Source organism: Salarias fasciatus, chromosome 11 (assembly GCF_902148845.1).
Source record: "Salarias fasciatus chromosome 11, fSalaFa1.1, whole genome shotgun sequence".
NCBI classification, from domain to species: domain Eukaryota; kingdom Metazoa; phylum Chordata; class Actinopteri; order Blenniiformes; family Blenniidae; genus Salarias; species Salarias fasciatus.
The window spans coordinates 26,670,717-26,689,546 of NC_043755.1; the positions used below are offsets into that span (position 1 = coordinate 26,670,717).

General features: G+C 46.7%; 1 long non-coding RNA gene across 1 annotated transcript; it reads left to right on the plus strand.

Moving 5' to 3' along the window:
• Positions 1-4,250: 4,250 nt before the first annotated feature.
• On the plus strand, positions 4,251-18,682 carry LOC115397315 (uncharacterized). The gene is made up of 4 exons (XR_003932452.1): positions 4,251-4,261; positions 7,344-7,349; positions 14,299-14,302; positions 18,539-18,682. It is a non-coding gene; the product is annotated as an uncharacterized LOC115397315 (long non-coding RNA).
• The last annotated feature ends 148 nt before the right edge of the window (positions 18,683-18,830 follow it).

An 18,830-nucleotide genomic window follows, 5' to 3' on the forward strand; every position in this document is an offset into this window, starting at 1 on the left:
TATAAACCACATGACTCAACTGTAAAACCAAAACTCTACTGCAAACGACATGGCTCTACTGTAAACCACACATTTACTTTAAACCACAACTCTACTGTAAACCACATGGCTCTACTGCAAAAAAAACAAAAACAAAAAACTCACAATACTGTAAACCACAAGGTTCTACTGTAAACCACATCTCTATTGTAAACCAGTGCAGTAACTCTTCCATAAGCTCTTGTATTTGAACACAGTCAGCCTCACTGTGCAACCTACAAATTTAAATTAAATCTGCATGGTCTATCTGTCTGTATCTATAATAAAAAATTTAAATCTTAAAATTACACAATCTTATAAACAAAAACAAGCAGATAAGTAAATGTTTTCTCAGCTTTGATTAGCGGAATCATTGACAAGTTTCAGCTCACACATTAGAATAACAGCGACACAATGCTTCCAAAACACTTCCATCTCTTCAGTCTGGAAAAAGAATCGAACATTTAAGCAGTAACAGGTGTAACATGTAACATTCTACTGATGAAGCATATTGTTTATTTCCAGCACAGCTCCAGTGTGACGGTCCTGCACTCATCTGATTGTTTCCACCACTAGCTTCTCTCATTTTGAATTTTGGTCTAAAGAATCAACTTCTTTGTGAACTTCAACAAGAAATAAAGATAGAAAGACATTGCTCACCAGGTTCAGGTGCCCTCATGCTATTATCCGTGCAGGGCAGAGCCGAGCTGGATGGAGGAGGGAAGGTGAAATGGAGGATGGATGTGTGTCACCGCCGCCTCAGCTGGATATCCCGAGGCCTTATCGGGGCGAGCCGATGGCTCATCTCTGTCTGTGGATCCTCTGTGGGGCCGAGCATCTCGGAGGCTTTCAAGCCTTATCGTGGTGAAATACATTAAAGACAAGATTAAAATGAGAGAGAACACAACAGGATATTCAGGCGGGGGCAGAGATCTGCTGCCTCCGACTGTTGATGGGGCTGCAAACAGCAGATGAATTACAGAGCAGAACATTTAATATAACCACAGCGTGCCGTCAGATCTCCTCTAAAGACACACAGCCTCAAGAACAGAACATACAGTACAGCTTCAGGGTCGCCGGTCGTCCTCCGAGAAGGTGGTCCTTTTTCTGGTCTGCATGAATAAATCATCAAACCTTCTGATCAGATGAAGACCCTGCTGCTGCAGCCGACTCTGTCTCTTCTGACTCTGATCAATGCTTTTAGTGGCATTTTAAAGATTTAACAGAGTCCAGAGTCAATCTGCCCTGAACGTCCAGGTGCGTCAGTGTGTCTACCCTGCAGAGCCGGGACACACACCTTCACACACTCCGTCCTCCTGGTCAGATTCCAGAGACAAACGTCTCTGATGATGACGGCGGAGAGACGGAAGGGTCCATCACAGAGACAGTCTCATCTCCAGGCCACAGGCTGGCTTTCAACACATGGCAGTGGAGGGACGCCCACACTGGGAGAACATGCAAACTCCACTCAGCAAGTCCTGAGCCAGAGTGCAACCTGAGCCCTCTGATCCCACAAACTCCAGGCTGTTCCACACTGCTCCAGGCATTATAGGCTGCTCCATGCTGCTCCAGGCTGTTCCAGGCTGTTCTCGGCTGTTCCATGCTGTTCTCGGCTGTTCTCGGCTGTTCCAGGCTGTTCTCGGCTGTTCCAGGCTGTTCTCGGCTGTTCCATGCTGTTCTCGGCTGTTCTCGGCTGTTCCAGGCTGTTCTCGGCTGTTCCAGGCTGTTCCAGGCTGTTCCAGGCTGTTCTCGGCTGTTCCAGGCTGCTCCATGCTGTTCCAGGCTGTTCCTGGCTGTTCTCGGCTGTTCCAGGCTGTTCCATGCTGTTCCATGCTGTTCCAGGCTGTTCCAGGCTGTTCCAGGCTGTTCTCGGCTGTTCCAGGCTGCTCCATGCTGTTCCAGGCTGTTCCTGGCTGTTCTCGGCTGTTCCAGGCTGTTCCATGCTGTTCCATGCTGTTCCAGGCTGTTCCATGCTGTTCCATGCTGTTCCAGGCTGTTCCATGCTGTTCCAGGCTGTTCCATGCTGTTCCATGCTGTTCCAGGCTGTTCCAGGCTGTTCCAGGCTGTTCTCGGCTGTTCCAGGTACCTTCACAGACGATGAACTCGCTCTTCACATCCAGCATAGGGCTCCTAATTTTGTACGAGGAGGAAGCTCTTCTCTTCATCCCGTCATGAATTAGTCCATGATTAATTTGGAGGAGCAGCTCTCAATCACAGCTCCAAGTGTGAGTTAAAGAGACTGAAAACTGCATTAAATGGCAAAATAAAAAGATAAGAGCTTCGCTAAGATAAAGGTAATAAGATGAATAAAGTCTGTGCAAATAATAATGTTTAAAGTCTGATTTTAAAAGAAGTGTGAGTGTGTGGGCATCGTCATGTGTTCAGGAAGTTTGAACCACAGGCGAGGAGCTCTGGAAACTCTTCCTCACCTGACTGTGGATGAAAAGAGGCGGAGAATGAACTGACAGAGGAGAACCACCGGATGGAGCTCCTGAAGAGCCCAGCTGACGCTGACAGTGAAGAAAGAAGTCAGAAAGATTCATTCAGCTGCTGTTTGTTTCAGAGCGACACGCTGCTGGAGATGAGAGGGTGAATGAAGAGTGTGTCAGCTGGGTTCAGCCTCCTGCTCCTGGCTCTGACCTTGATGATGATAACATGAGTGTGAAGGGCTGAAGCCTCGCTCCTCTGTCCACTGCCAGCCTCTGGGCGCTCCTCTTCCTCATGAATAATATGTGAGCCTGCATCCTGGGCACAGAGTGGCTTTCCTTGTTTTCGCCGAGGAAGAGGAGGCTACAATTTTTATGACTGCTAAATTATTGACTGCAACATTAGATTGACAAAAACAATACACGACAAAAAAAAAAAAAAAAGAGAAAAGACTGTGAAAAAATCTCTTGAAATAAAGAAGCAAAGGGAATTATTCGTAGGAGCAAAAGGAAAATGAAAATGTCAGAATTATCATAATGTGCTCCACAGGCCTGCAGATGTTAGAGTCCAGGGAGAGCAGCATGCGGTCACAGCAGGCCAATGAATGAATGAATCCCTGCGCTCATGACGCTGGCTGCTCAAACACACCGAGACACACTTTCACACACTGATACACACTGATACACTTCTTTCACTCTCGGCAGAATCTGGAAACAAAATTTAAAGTCGAAGCTAAAATAGTCGAGCAACTCGTTCATACGGCGCCGTGCGGTTCATCCTGCAGGCGGATCAGACCGACCGGCCCACATTTAATGAAGGCCGAACGCTGTTCTGAAACAGTAATGGCTGGCTGGAAGAACGGCGGCCGGGGACGGCGTGAACTTTCTCCACAGCTGAGGCTGTTTGTCCAGAGGTGGGTGGAATAATTGAGTTTGGGCCTGAGGCGGAGCGGCGGGGGACGGAGTGATGTGTAACAGGATGAGGGGAGGGGGGCGTTCCTCCCTGGAGGCTGAGTCTCCAGACGCCGCCGCTCCAGCCCACATTGTGATGAAATTAACAATCCTCTTCACCTGCTCCGCCCTCCACCCCCAACTCTCTGTTTTCTAGAGAGATCAGACGGCCTCAGCAACATTATTCAGACTGTTTATCACTTTCAGCTCCAATTGAAATGAAGTGGATTGTGTTACTCTGAGGGTTTCCTCAGATCTGATCAGGCTTCCCTCCTCCGGCTCTCGCTTCACCAGCAGCTCTCTGTATTCCTTTCACCATCATACAGTTTCATTTTAATTTAATTTAGTCTTCTGCCTTACATGTAATCTCCTCATTGCTGCTGTTTCTGGACACTGTCATTATCCGAACAACAAAAGAAGAAAATAAAATTCAGTGGTGTTGTTGAACTGGTACGCAGACCGGATCAGGATCTCACTGCGTCAGTTTATCACCGCCCGAGACGAGCAGGTGGCTCTTCAGAGGCTGTCAGAGCCAACCAGCAAAACACACACACACACACACACGTATTTACAGAAAGAGGGGGAAGTAGTTAAAATAGATGGAAAAGGTTTTCAGAAGGAGGAAAAGGAGAGAAAGTAAGAAACAATAAGAGACATGAAGGGACATTAACGAAGAGACAGTCAGAGACGGGACCTCTGAATTCAGACTCGAGCCCCATGAGTACGAACTGATCAAAATAAAACCAGGAAACAATGAATTTGTACAATGAACTCATGAGAATCCTAGTGGAATGGCTTGGTTCTAGCTGGACTTCCATGCTTCTCAGGTTTAAAGTTTTCCTTTTCCCAAACGTGTTCTGGCTCTTGTGGTTCTCCAGACTCACTGTTGCTCACAGAACACAAGGAACCTCTCCAGAATATATTTGAACTCTTTCACTGTTAAAAAATGTTTTTCCGATGGTGATCTGATAACAGTGAATGACTGTTTCCTGAATAAATTCCCAGATGCTTTTCATCGAGGTCTGATTTGTCTTGATCTTCCATTCCCGTATTTTTCTTGTCCACAGTACGTCATGCAGTGTGTCGCCTGGAGGCGCCGTGAAGCAGTTCACCCTCATAACACCAGGGGGCGTAGAAGGATTGTTGAAATCACTTGAAACCTATTGGTAGTGATTATTTTCAGGCTGTCTGCTTGCATCGTGGTGATCTGTTTTAGGTTGGAACTGCAAATTTCAGTTTCAGGTGACGCCCACAGACCGCCGCAGTGGGCCAGAAGCTACTTCCTGTATGGTGCCGTCCAGACCATCCGATTGGTCCAGAGCTTTGTGGAGGTTTTCCCTGCCCTGGACACTCTCGATCTAACAGCAATCCAATAAAGAGCACAGTCAGTACACCATCAACACCATGAAGTCAGCATGTCCCTGACGCGGTAGACGACCAATCACAGTCCTTCTGGTCCCTGACGTGGTAAAGGACCAATCAAAAACTAATATCATGATCTGTTCACAGACCATATAATGATCGGCCTGTCAGACCCAGAAAGACTTTGGAATGAAATGAAAATCCTGAAATTATTCAGAAAACACTCTGCTATAAAATAAACACACTCAAAATGAAAATACTCATGTTCAACTATAAAACAAACCAACGACGCAAGAAATGGGGAATAACCTGGGAGGCAAACCCATCACTACGCTGCAGTCTAAAAAAAATTAAAAGTTCAATTGAACGGTATCAGGAATGCTATGATGAAATAGGCAATAATATGAAGTAAAACATCCATAGATGGTTCACATTTCCAATAACATTTAATGAGAGGATGAGGGCTTTAAAATGGAATACTTCACCATGTCTGCTATACTCTTATCTCTGCAGGGATGGTGCTGCCAAATCTAAAAGGTTATTTCTATGCAGCCCAGTTGCACCGACTCCTCTACTGGTGGAATAATGAGTCCATAGCTCTACGGAAAGACACTGAAATCCCTGCATCGTCAGACCGCCCCAAACTGGTACCGGGGAACCAGGAATGCCAGTCCAAATACTGAAAAACAGTTATTTTACTCCCCAGAGGAATATGGTACACGGCGGTAAAACAGCTAAGAATATTTAAAGAAACAGCTTTAGGAAAATGGATCGGCTTTGGTGAGGGTGATCCTTGGATGTCGGCTCTTCCTGTCATTGTGAAGCAGGATTCACCAAGCGCTGGATTGTTCTCCACGAATAGGGAACGTGAGCTGGGTTAGACCGTAGTGAGACGGGTTAGTTTGACCCTGCTGATGATGTGTTGTTGCAGTAGTAATCCTGCTCAGTTGTCCCAAGGATCATTAGGACAAATGGACTTCTGACAGGAACGGGTTAACTGATCAATGCACAGAAGGGGAAATGAACAGCTTTAAGGAACAAAAAATTCATTCTGATCTGGAGAATCAGATACGAGGGATTATGACATCAGAGATATCAAGAACAAAGAGGACAAAATCCAGTCATGAGACTGTTTCTGTTGGCTTATGGCAGCGGGATCTCCACACCTCCAACTCTCAGGTCCAATGAAATGAAAAAAATGTCCAAATAAAATGGGAATAAGAGGTGAGTGAAGAAAACCCAGAAAACACGTGGAAGTACGTCTGGAAAACTACAACACACTCTCGGAAACAGAATGTGTTTGCAGAAATCAGATCGGATACTTCATCACACCCCAAAACAAAAAACAAAAAAAAGCTTCTCAGCACTGCTGGAGATTCTGGAGTCAAATCACTAAATCATCGTGTTTCTTTCTGGCTTTGATAATCTCAGCCGGAGGGTGGAAGTCACAGCTGAGCTCCTCCTTGTCCTCAGGTCTGACTGGACCTCATGGACATGCTGGACTGTCCCCGGCGCTCCGTGTGGAGAACAGGAATGATCCCTCAGGCACGTCAGCTCCGATAAAGCCCGGTCTGCTGGGAGTCCAGTCAGCTGGGGCTGTGATTTCACAGGAGAACCTCCTCGAGTCGCATCCAGACGACTCCGTGTTGCGCCTGAGAGGCCATGAAATGCGGCAGGAACAATCCTTTCATGTGATGCTGATCGTGTCGATGGGTCCTCGCCGCCGTTTGCCCAGATTAATTTAATCACATCCATTGTTCATTAGCGGGGATTGGGACGGAGCCGTGATTATCAAACAAGCTTAGCACATTTAGCCGGGGCTAATCCCTGGATTCCCTTGTTTGGAGGATTTGATGAGGAAGACAGCGTTGAGTCATCTGCAGAAGTGACAGAGCAACCTGATTTACACATCAAAGCTGCTCTCCAGACACGGCGGGAACTCCGCTGCAGCGCCGATAAGACGGCGCCACGTTCCGCTCGGCGGCCGTACCGAGCCGGCGGGCCTGGCGTCACCGCCGCCAGATCCTCCGCCTTTCCATTCATCTGATCCAGAGGTCTGGATGAATGAACGCAGCCATCTGTATTTATTGATCAGTTCAAACCGCTCCACGAGCGGCCGGCAGATAAATAACACCAGCTGAGACAACATCTGCATGGCTGTGCCGATCGGATCGGTGGCTATCACATCGGGACAGATTTGAGCGATTTTTGATTGATCGAGTATCAACGAATCCAGTCGATCCCTCCGCTGGCCTTTGATCCGTCCTCTGGACCCCGTTTGAGACTTGCTGAAAACCATCGAATAGCAGCCACGGCATACGTAGCATTAGCAATCCAGCAGCTAGCATATCAGCAGCCTGGAAGTCCAGTCCGGCCTCGACGGTCCAGATCTGTGCCGGGCGCCTCGTGATCACCACCTCTGGTCAGGTGAGTCCAGATGAGGTCCCAGATGTTAGCCTCCAGCTGCAACGGAGCAGACCAGGTGATGACTGAGAAGAAAATGACCGTCAAAGTTTTGTTGTTTTTTTCTTGGTCTAAAGGACCATAATGTTAATTAGAAAGCTAAGATGGCCGCATGACGGCGAGCAGCTCGTGGCGATGGCTGTGTCCTTCCTGTAAACATGTTTCTCTCAAGCAGGAAAATAAAAACATAAATATCATAAAAAGCTTTCGACACAGCTTTAGCTTGAGAGCTAAAGAAATACTCTGAAAAAGAATAACATCCCACTGAGTTCCTTAAAATCAGCCCAGTAAATCCACTTCCTGTTTAGCTAACTTAACCTGCTGTGACTCAATGTAGAAAAAGAGCAGAGCGAGAACTTTTAAAAGTGGACGACAGACACAGGCCTTTTCTTTAATGGAGACGAGGAATCAGCAGTGAAACTACAGCAGGGCGACACAAAGTGAGTCTGTCTTCTCAGTCAGACCGGGCATTAGTTTTAGGTACAGTTCATTCATAGAGCTAAACCACACGATCGATGTCAGAGCTTTGTTTCCCTTTTGCTACTTTAGGAATTTAAATGAGCTCGAGTGTCTGTCAGTCCATGGTCAAAGGTTTATGTCTGTGCAGAAGAAGCTCAAGCTTCCAGCTTAGAGATGGACTGAGGAAGAGTTTCTTTCTGAGGACAAGCGACTGACAGCAGGAGTCCAGGAGAAAGTCCTGCTGCCAGTCAGAGCTGCAGAGCCAGCTCAGGGCTTAGCAGAGGGAAACCCCCGGCTGCACAGCGTGGAGGTCAGGCTCTATTATTATCCTGACCGCTTGGTCATTTTGGACTGAATCTAATGGATTACTACTGCAACACCACATCATCAGCAGGGTAAAACTAACCTGTCTCACGACGGTCTAAACCAGCTCACGTTCCCTGTTAGTGGAGAACAATCCACCGCTTGATGAATTCTGCTTCACAATGACAGGAAGAGCCGACATCCAAGGATCAAAAAGTGACGTCGCTATGAATGCTTGGCCGCCACGAGCCAGCTCTCCCTGTGGGAACTTTTCTGAATACGTGCTTCATTTGAGAAAAAAATAAATAATGCATTGAGGGGACATTGTTTTGTGCTGAGTTTCACGTTGCCAGACTTTTCCTGGTGTTTGTTCCTTACATTACGGCTTTTTCCATCTGTTCTGTCGTACAGTGCACGTGTTGCACTGGCAGATAAGGTTCTGGTGGCTGCCAACAGTTCCCCAACCCTAGTTTGATCCTAATTTGATAAAGGGGAAGGTTTCCCTCCCAAAATGTGTTAAAGACGGTATCTTTCAGGAGTGTAAAATGAATCGGCCTCGTGAGCCTGAGAAATAAAACTCAGGACTATGATTCAGCGTATCAGCCTCCACTGTTCCACCACTGCACTTCTGTTGCTAACAGTTTAACCTTTTTTAATGAAATCAGAGATGGTATTGTCGTCAGCCACAGCTAAATAATACAAATCCTCAAACAAAACCAGATATATAAATATTTCAGGCTAAAACATCACTGAGCGTGACGATGACTGACTGATGGATTTCTAGAAGTGGTTTAACTTTAATTACAAACTGCAGTTCACAAGGCTACGCTGCCACTTTCTGCCTAGCAACACCGAGCAGGGCTGTTTCATTAGTACACAGAGGAATAAAATACATTAGTGCACATGAACACATGCTTCAGCTGGAAACAGGCCGTGACCCTCACCGCCATGTTTATAACAGTCCCAGAGCATCGTCTGGATCAGGACTACCAGCAGTCAGGGACCCTGAGGTCACGCTGGTGGCCTGCCTCCAGCCTCCACCTCCAGGGAAAACTCTTCAGACCTCGTTCTCCTCTGTTTGCATTCCAACATCGCTCACGAGCAGCTGGGGATTCACACACCACGCAGACACTGCAGCGCGATATGAACCAACATAAAACTGTCTTCACAACATGTCTTGTTTGTTTCTCTGCTCACAGATGCCGTTGGGAACCATCAGGAACCAGGGAATGTTTCTGTCCTGGCTCTTGTCCTTGCTGGGATCTTGCTGATGTGACGACTACGTTGTATTTAAGGCTGGTTGTTTTCAGATTGTGTCATGGTGGCTCAGACATCACTGTTAATGGTCTTTATTGAGGGCATTTCTTCTTCTTCTTCTTCTTCTTTTAACCGATGCAAACCGAGCCTTGATTCTGTTCCTTCTGAGGACGGATCTAGAAGTTGCACATTGTAGGAGGGTGACAGTTGGTATTAATGGCTCCTGTCTGTTAAGCGTCTTAATACGACATTGGTAAATGTTTTCATATGCAAATTTCCAAGGTTGTTGAAGGTTGATGTGAAACTAAGAAAGGCTGAAGCTGAATCGGAGACAGATTCTCGTTATCTGGTTTGGATGTTGATGTATTTGAGAGTATTAATGTTTGAGTAGACAGCATATGTTATTTTTTAAATAAAGATGTGTGATTGAATAGTCTGCACCTTTTTTCTGTCTTATCTTTTATATACATGCTCATTTATGTTGCAGTCTGAATTTAGTTTAGCTTTTTAAGCTTTTTGTTTTTCATTATGTATAATTATATTTTATATTTTCTTGGTGGGAAGGTCAGCCCAGGCCAGAGCAGGCAGGCCTCCACACCTCCAGCCCACCCCCCCCCCCCCCCCCCCCCCCCCCCCCCCTTCACTGGTGTATTTGGAGATGTTCTTTCACAGTTTCCTTTTGATTCTAATTAATTGTATTAATATCTTTGCTTCATAAATGAAGTTTGATTGATTGATTGATTGATTGATTGATTGATTGATTGATTGACTGTCACACCCGTCTAAAGCTGCTGCTCACTGGAATCCCAGCATGTCAGGACAGGCCAGGGTTTCTTGTTTTTCGTCAGTAAATGCCGTCCTTCCCTCCTTCCCAGCCGAACCTCTGCTGACTCAGTGTGACAGCTCCAGGTTTCCCAGCAGTTGAGTCCTAATCGTCCTTCATTGTCAGCGGCGCTGGCCTTTTCTCACTCTGCTGCTCCTTCAAAAGGCTGATGGGTTGGAGATAATGAGAGCTAATGGTCTGTCTGGATGCTGCTGGTTGTGGGAATCCATGGATGGAATAACCTTTCCACACAAGTGCAAAGTCACTTTATAGGAAAATACTTCAGACGGTTGGAAAGTGTTTCTGTGAGACCGACTTTCAGAAACTTTCATTGCCAAAGTGCCTCCAAAAGAAGAACATCTCACAGTAGGAGGAACCTGTTCTGGTGTTCGGTGCAAAATAAAGTGAACTCTGAGGGCCTCACTTCCTCACAGGCCTCCTCGGCCAAGCTGGCCGGTCAGTCCACAGACGGGAAAGTGCAGCGGGGTCAAAGTTCATCAGCTCGTCGCTGGAGGACGAGCCACTGGAGCTGTGGCACAAAACTGACTTCCACAGCCGAAGGAAAGGGCCTACCGAAACACCGAGGCAGCCGTCCATCGCCCCACCGGGTAGTGGGCGGGTGAGACACTGTCAGAGGAGTTTTGCTGTCTGTCAATCGTCAATCCAAGCGTTTTAGGATTAACAGTGGCAACGAAATCTGAGAACAAGCTACCAACGGTGTGGTAACAGAGCGAAAGAAGGCTGTCCAAGGACAACAGGCCATTAGTTCCTTCTTCTGGCTGAAAAATGATAGGCTGCAGATCTGATCTCTCCAGGAGGAAGAAACGACATCTGGCAGTCTCACACAGACCTCATTCAACCCCTGTGAAGAACATCCATTCTGCCCCGTCCCCCGGTCCTCATGAAGCCTGTCTGCAGAGCCCAGTGTGTTTCTGTCTCAGCTTCAATCACTGAAACTCAATGAGCCTGGGCGGCAACAGGGGACGCTCCAAAACCCCTGGTTTCTCTGGTCTTGAATCTGTTGACAAATGACTGGTTAGTTTTAGACCTTAAATGAAATGAAATGAAATGAACACTACATTAAAACAAGCTAAACTTGGACTTTCCCCTCAAGCAACGCTGTCAGCACATCAAAATGAGAGGAAATTGTTTCAACATCAGAGAACGGTGTCAGTTCATATCGATCACATCCCGCCACATGCTGGTTAAACTGAACCGGGCCGAAACATTCAACCACCTCAAGCTCAACTTTACCACCAAACTCTCCAATGATCAGACGAAGGATCCTCGCCCTGAGCGGCTCCTCCTGATGGAACCAGGCTCTCCTCCTCCACCTGGAGACCAGGTGACACCCGGACCGAGCAGCTCTCTGGCGCCCCCTTCTGCCTCCTCCAAACCACGAACTGACATGATTCTGACACAAGAAAAAAGAACATAGTGACAGTGTGTGTGTGTGTGTGTGTGTGTGTGTGTGTGTGTCTGTGTGTGTGTGTGTTCTCGTATTTCTATCCTTGTTGGGGCCAAATGTCCCCACAAGGATAGCAAAACGTGGAACGACGTGCCTTGTGGGGACCTTTTTCCGGTCCTAAGTAGGAGAAACAGTGTTTTCTTGACCATGTTGTTGTTACTGAAAAAAGTAAAAGTGCAAAAACATTTCTTTAGGGTTAGGCTTTGTTGTGGTGTGGGTTAGGGTTAGGGTAAGGGTCAGGGTTAGGGGCTAGACATGAATGGGAGTCAATGGACGGTCCCCACAAGGATAGAAATACGAGACTGTGTGTGTGTGTGTGTGTGTGTGTGTGTGTGTGTTCCAGCTGGTGAGGCTTTTCCGCGGAGGGCCACAGAGGCAGGCCGGCTGCAGACTGAGTGCTTCCACTCCCCGCTCTCACTCGTTAGTCCTCCATTACTCTTGGTTCTGTCGGTTTGGTCACCAGCAGCAACGCTTTTCCTCAATCAGCCTTGTTTTGTGTCAAACGTCCTCTGTTGATGACAGAGTGAAGCCTCAAAAGTCAGATTTTAGATTTTTCTCTGGACAATCCAGCCTGTCCAACATGTTTCCCTTTCATTTCAGGAGATCGTTCTTTTCTTAAGAGGTTCTGTCGCCTCACAGCTCTTCTAGTTACTGTACATAAAGTGTTTTCTTTGTAGTTTTGAGAGCTTTTCCTTTCTTTTCTTTTCCTTCCTCAAAGCAGCACTAAAGTATGAAAGATTTGATGCAGCTTACTGCAAACAGACATTAAATCACCCTGAAACAGATTCAAATATGATCTAATGTGTTTAGTGAGGTTGTGACGGCCCTCTGAATGTTGTGTGGATGGTCCAGATGTGGTGGATCTGCACTGGCTGCAGAGCCAATCAGAGGCAGCAGGCCGGTCATGACCAGGCGAATGACACTGAGCGAATATCATGGCGGGACTTCCACCAGATGAAGTTGTCTTACACAACACAGTTTGTAAAAAGAGACGCTTTCAGGCTGCATTAAAAGAAGGCTGCAATTCTTCTTCCCTTTATTTCTTCAGGTAGAGTGAGTTCTCTGATCATCTGCTGATTGCTCCACAGCTGTAGTTTTTTGTTTATAGTAAAATCCCAGATGTTCCTTTACAGCTCTTTTGTTTTCACCACTTTTAGGAAAAATCAGCCACTTTTAATAAGACTAAAATTACAAGTGAGTTTTATTTGTGTCTGAATTTCTTGGGGGAACCGTTGAGACATGGCACAGGAGCTATTCCATGTGTACAGCATGCTCCATAAATTTTCATCAGTGTAGAACGTCTGAACAATTTAGTGGAAGTTGAGCACTTTACAGCAGAAGGATTGGCTGACTGAGGTCTATTCCCAGGCCGCAGTAACAAACTGATTGATAATTACAGATAGCTAGCTCTGGTACGAGTACCTTAGTTTTTACCTGCAGTGTGTGGCGTTCGCGCTGTTCTCTTTATGACCGCACCGAAGAGCTGACCGGCAGAACCGCCGATGGTAAAGACAGAGAGTCCACCGAGCTCAGAGTGTCATCAACAGCTCGGACAGAGATCCAGAGAGACCGGAAGAGTCCAGAGAGACAGAGGTCCAGAGAGACCGGAAGAGTCCAGAGAGACAGAGCTCCAGAGAGACCAGAAGAGTCCAGAGAGACAGAGCTCCAGAGAGACCGGAAGAGTCCAGAGAGACAGAGCTCCAGAGAGACCGGAAGAGTCCAGAGAGACAGAGGTCCAGAGAGACCGGAAGAGTCCAGACAGACAGAGATCCAGAGAGACCGGAAGAGTCCAGACAGACAGAGGTCCAGAGAGACCAGAAGAGTCCAGACAGACAGAGATCCAGAGAGACCGGAAGAGTCCAGACAGACAGAGGTCCAGAGAGACCGGAAGAGTCCAGACAGACAGAGATCCAGAGAGACCGGAAGAGTCCAGACAGACAGAGATCCAGAGAGACCGGAAGAGTCCAGACAGACAGAGCTCCAGAGAGACCGGAAGAGTCCAGAGAGACAGAGGTCCAGAGAGACCAGAAGAGTCCAGACAGACAGAGGTCCAGAGAGACCGGAAGAGTCCAGAGAGACAGAGGTCCAGAGAGACCGGAAGAGTCCAGACAGACAGAGGTCCAGAGAGACCGGAAGAGTCCAGAGAGACAGAGATCCAGAGAGACCGGAAGAGTCCAGAGAGACAGAGGTCCAGAGAGACCGGAAGAGTCCAGAGAGACAGAGATCCAGAGAGACCGGAAGAGTCCAGACAGACAGAGGTCCAGAGAGACCGGACTCTTCCGGTCTCTCTGGACAGAAGACAGAAGTGGACTTTGTCCTGTGTTCTCATCCCTCACTGATGATCAGAGTCCTGTGGAACCATCCACTGGACTCCTGTGGACGGTTCCTGTGAATCCTGAATCATCAGCACTGTTCCCGGTACTGCTCCTCACTATAATTCTCAACTGAGCATTAAACATTCAATTCTGATTGTTCAATATTTTTTTCAAACTAAGGTGCAGTTTAGTAAATTTCAGCTAGATGAGCATTGCGCTGTGTCTCTGCATGCACTGTTGATATGTCTTTTATTTATTTCTAGTTGTTGTTTTCTTGTGCTGCATTAGTTTGTCCATTTATCCTGAAGTCCTTGGTGAACCCCCTGGAGAAGAGGAGGTGCTCCTGTTGGAGAATCCAGCTTTGTTTTGAGGACTAAGATACCTGAGTGTTCTGTCTTTTCATGTCTCCTTCTTCTATCTGTGCTGTAGTGTGATCACAGGCTGACCGAGGAGAGACGTCCTCTAAAGACCAAACTGCACTTTGATTTGTGTGACATCTGAAGCTGGTCTAAGATCTCCAGTTAACGTCTCTACTCATTTCATAAGAACTACTGGCTCCTTCTGTGCTTTCAGATACCCTCCTTTAGAAACCACCTCAGTATATGTAGAAATCATCAATGATTCACTTAGAAAAGCAGAATAATTTGATTTCAGTCTCAGTAAAAAAATGTATTCAGGAAGCTAACTTCTATTTGTTTAATGTAAATGATCCTAATTTAATCCAAACTCATCAGAAAGCAAAAGTTCCAGAGTTAGAAGAGTCCAAGGACACGTGAGAACAGAACTCATGAGAATAATCATCACAGGAAACGCTATCTGCCGGGAGAGGAACCAAAGTAATTCTGAATCTCATGTCTGGCTCTGCTCTACCTTTGGACAGGATATTAGTTTCCTCTGTGAGGAGCAGACATTTCCTTTCTTGAGTTCATTCAGAGATTGGAGATGAACAGAACCAGCAGCTTCTTATCTCCAAGATAGAATTAGATATTCTCTGGCCAATGATGGGCTGAGAAGTCTCTGGGACTCGTGTGACAGTTTAATTTCCCTCAGCAGCTCTACACCAGCTGAAAATGAAAGTCATGCAGTCCATATCTGTTAGCCAATAAGCAGGCGCTTCCCTTCTGAGAGGGTGACTTCAGGAGTTCAGAGGTCGTTCTCTATCTGCAGCAGGCTCCTCTCTGACACCGGCTCTCTTTAGAGATCAACCGAACCACTGAGTCATTATAGAGAGGCTTCCACACCATCCAGTCAGCATGTCAGGCTGATGTGACAGCAGTTCTGTCTTACAGAGGACTGTTAGGCCAGAGAAGAATGCCACAAGAACCACAACATCACAGTTTAAATCTTCCCTCCCTGACCATGCTGCGTGTCGAATCCCACTTCGTTTCAATGCTGACGTGTCCGGATGAAGATCTGAAAACGTCATGTGTCGTGTGTGTGAGAGAAGTCTGACAGCTTTAAAGTGGAAGATGGAGGTATGATTAAACAAGAGAGAAGATCTGAGACCTTTCCTGTTTCCAGGCAGACCAACAGATCCAGGATCAGGGTCCAGGAGTCTCCATGTTTGCAGATGACAGTGTTGTGTGGTGGGGGGAGGAAGCAGGTGGACATCGGATGACTGAAGAAGACCAGGTGGAGTCAGGGAGCATGTGTGAACGTGAAGGATGGATAAACACTGAGGACGCAGAGTGGAGCGAAGGAAGAGATGGAGAAGTCCCTGACGTTCAGAGAAAGGAGGGAAGAGAGGTGAAGGAGAGAGCAGAGGCAGGAGGACTGGATGGAGACAAGCGTCAGCAGAGACAGGAAGTTCAGGCTTCACTCACACTGTAAACCTTTCCAGCATCAGCACTCTTTGAAAAGTGAGACGTTTCCAGTCTGCAGCGCCCTGTGAACAGAGGAAGCTTCTGTGGAAGACACAGGTTCATATTCAGTCTTCAGGAACAGACAAGGACGAGTCTTCAGATTTCAGCATCTCTGACGGCAGTCCTGAGGATCACCTCGTTCACCACGCCGCCTCTCCATCATCCATCTTCCACACCTCTTTACTCAGGTCCTGATCCTGGATCAGGTCCTGTGAAGTCAGGTTCACCTGGACAGATGAGCAGTCCGCAGGAATTCAAGTAATTCAGTACTTTTATCCATATCCTGTACAGATTTTCACAAGGTAATGAAATACGAAACTCTGTATGAAGTGAAGATGAAATCAAGGATGGAGTTTTCTAGCACTTCAGACAGACAGACAGACAGACAGACAGACAGGTGTGGGCGGAGGCTCAGGGAGAACAGGTAGACTCCACAGACAGTGTTGGTTGTGTTGAGTGTGAAGCTGACTCCACCTCAGCCTCACTTCCAGCAGAGCAGATACAAACCGTTGCATTGTTGTTGTCGACTCCCGGGAAGCTGAACCTGATCCAGCGTCTCTTCAAATCGGCGGCAGAGTAAACGATGTGAACAGAAATGTTTGGAGCAGCGATCACCTGGTTGTTTTTCTGCTGAATAAACCAACAGCGCTGTGACGAGGCCAAGCTGCTCCACAGCCAGCGAGCTGTTTGACTAAAGGCTTTCAGTCAGTTTGCTTTCTGTGGAGCTGAACCAGTGTGTTCACCAGCTTCTGCTCAGAGCTATTTATTTGTGCCTCCGCCTTCATCTTCACACAGTCATCTGGACTGCACAGAGATGCTGTTTGGCTAGCTTTCTGTCAATATAGAGCCTCTGTGTTTTATTAGGCATGCATTGTAACCAGGCTTTTAGAGAATTACTGTGGAACAACGTCAGACCTCATCAGTTCTTTCAATACTGAAATCTACAACACTGCTTATACAAACGAAGGTTTTGGGTTGAAGTCTACATACATTAAACACCTGAAGCTGAAAACCCACCAGACCAACACAACAACAAATCCCGCCCTGACTCAGTGAATCAGAGAAGTCTAAAGTCTCAATGACGAGACCCTCATGTCAGAAAGCTCTGTCCCTGCAGACCCCCCACGGAGCCCCAGGGGAGGCTGGAGGAGGACCAGCTCCAGCCTCATGTGCACCGAGGTGTTTGGGCTTGGTGAATGTGGCGTTCTCTCCAGTAGCATCCGGCCTGACGTCCTCGCTGACGACCAGCTGCTGTCTTCACACCTCTGGATTGTTTGGTGAAACTTTACCAGATGCAGTCAGGGACGAGGCACAATGAATGAAACCCTGATCTGTGATTATTTAAGTTTAAATCTAACTCTAACCAGGTGGCTTTAAAGGAATCAAAGTACTTTATCACAAATGATTTTGTAAGATGAAAAGACGAGCCTCAGCGATCACATGACTGCCGTCGTTCAGTGATGCTGGAACAAAAGGCCCAGCAGCGGATTTCTCTGAAATCCACCACTTTTATTTCAGCAGCAGTTCACAGCAATCATTTTAGAAAAACTGTTAATTTAATACTGTCAGTGCACTTTTCTTATTAAAGTCACGAGTTTTCCTCCATTTTGTGCTGCTGTATGGGTAGTTTGAAGCAAAAATTCAGTTATTTGCAGAATAAACAAAAGCAACTGTGTGTTAGGTGTGATACACACTGCGATACTAAGCAACTGTGTGTGCGTGTGTGTGCGTGTGTGTGTGTGTGTGTGTGTGTGCGTGCATGCGTGTGCACTGCATCACAGTGTTTATTGAGGCAGCCTAATCCGTGAGCTGCAGGCCTGAGCTCCCGTCACCGAACGCCAGGCTGAACATAATTACATTTTAAATGGCTGTGCAAACAACAGCCACCACATTAGTCTGTTAATTCAGACCAATCACTCTGACTAAAAAAAGAAGCCCAGTGAGAGGAAGAATAACTGCCTTCATTCTCCTCCCCACAGACTGATGAATGCAGAGGAGTCTCCCATGCCCCGGGTGACCATTTATAACGTTCGGTTATTTATTTATTTCTCTGAATCTGCATAATCATTTGGCTATAGGTCATGTGCGAACAAGATGGGAAGTGCAGAGCAGCATGCATTATTCATAATTTGCAGGATACACTGGGTGCCAGAGGTTTACAAGATCTGAGACAGAGATTTACCAAATCCATCCTTTTCTTCATCACACAAAAGCTTGCGGGACCGGGAGTACCAGGGGCACCAGACACAGCACAATGTGTGGAATGAAGATAATGCTAAAGAGACGACGCACGGGATCTCCCACTGATAAATGTCAGTGTCCTCTCCGCTCGGTGTCCTCACCCAGCCTGGAGGAGCAACAGCATCTAACATCACCGTGACATGTCCCTCTGCTCAGGCTCTCTGATTATCTTAACAAACAGCCAATGAGAACTCAGCCATGTTTATTGGGATTGATTGAATGCTGACAGAACAACAAGTCAAAACTTTCCATGGTGCTTTATTCCTCCAACAGGGAAAGCTTCCCTGTCAAAACGTTCCTTTAACATCTTGAAGAAGAACAGCAACTGGCAAACAAGCAACAATAAATCCCCATGTTTTTTTAAGCTAATCTAACATAAACAGCTAACAGATGTGAGGATGAAACAGAGGATAGTGTCAGTTTGACACGTCTGTAATGAAAGCTTGGGTGGCTGTCTGCCAAATATCAAAGGATTTAAAGGTCACCAAATTCAAGCTCTTAATCAGCTCAATGCTAACATGACATTTAGCAAGAATCATCAAGGTTATTACAACTGTTTTACTCATTTAAACTGAACAAACGCAGTAAAGTAAAGTTAAACATGGAGTTCCACGGGTTCTGTCTTAGGACCTCTACTCTTCACATTTTACATGCTTCCTAGGGAACATCATCAGAAAACACTCCATTAACTTCCACTGTTATGCAGATGAGACATAAATCTGTTGATCAGTGAAACCAGAAGATCCTGATCAGCAGGTAGAACAGGAGTAGGGAACCCCGGGCCTCGAGGGCCACTGACCTGCATGTTTCAGGTCTCTTCAAGTTGCAACACACCCGACTGCAACGAGGGCTCCTTACTGGGCGTCGGTACAAGCTGGATGG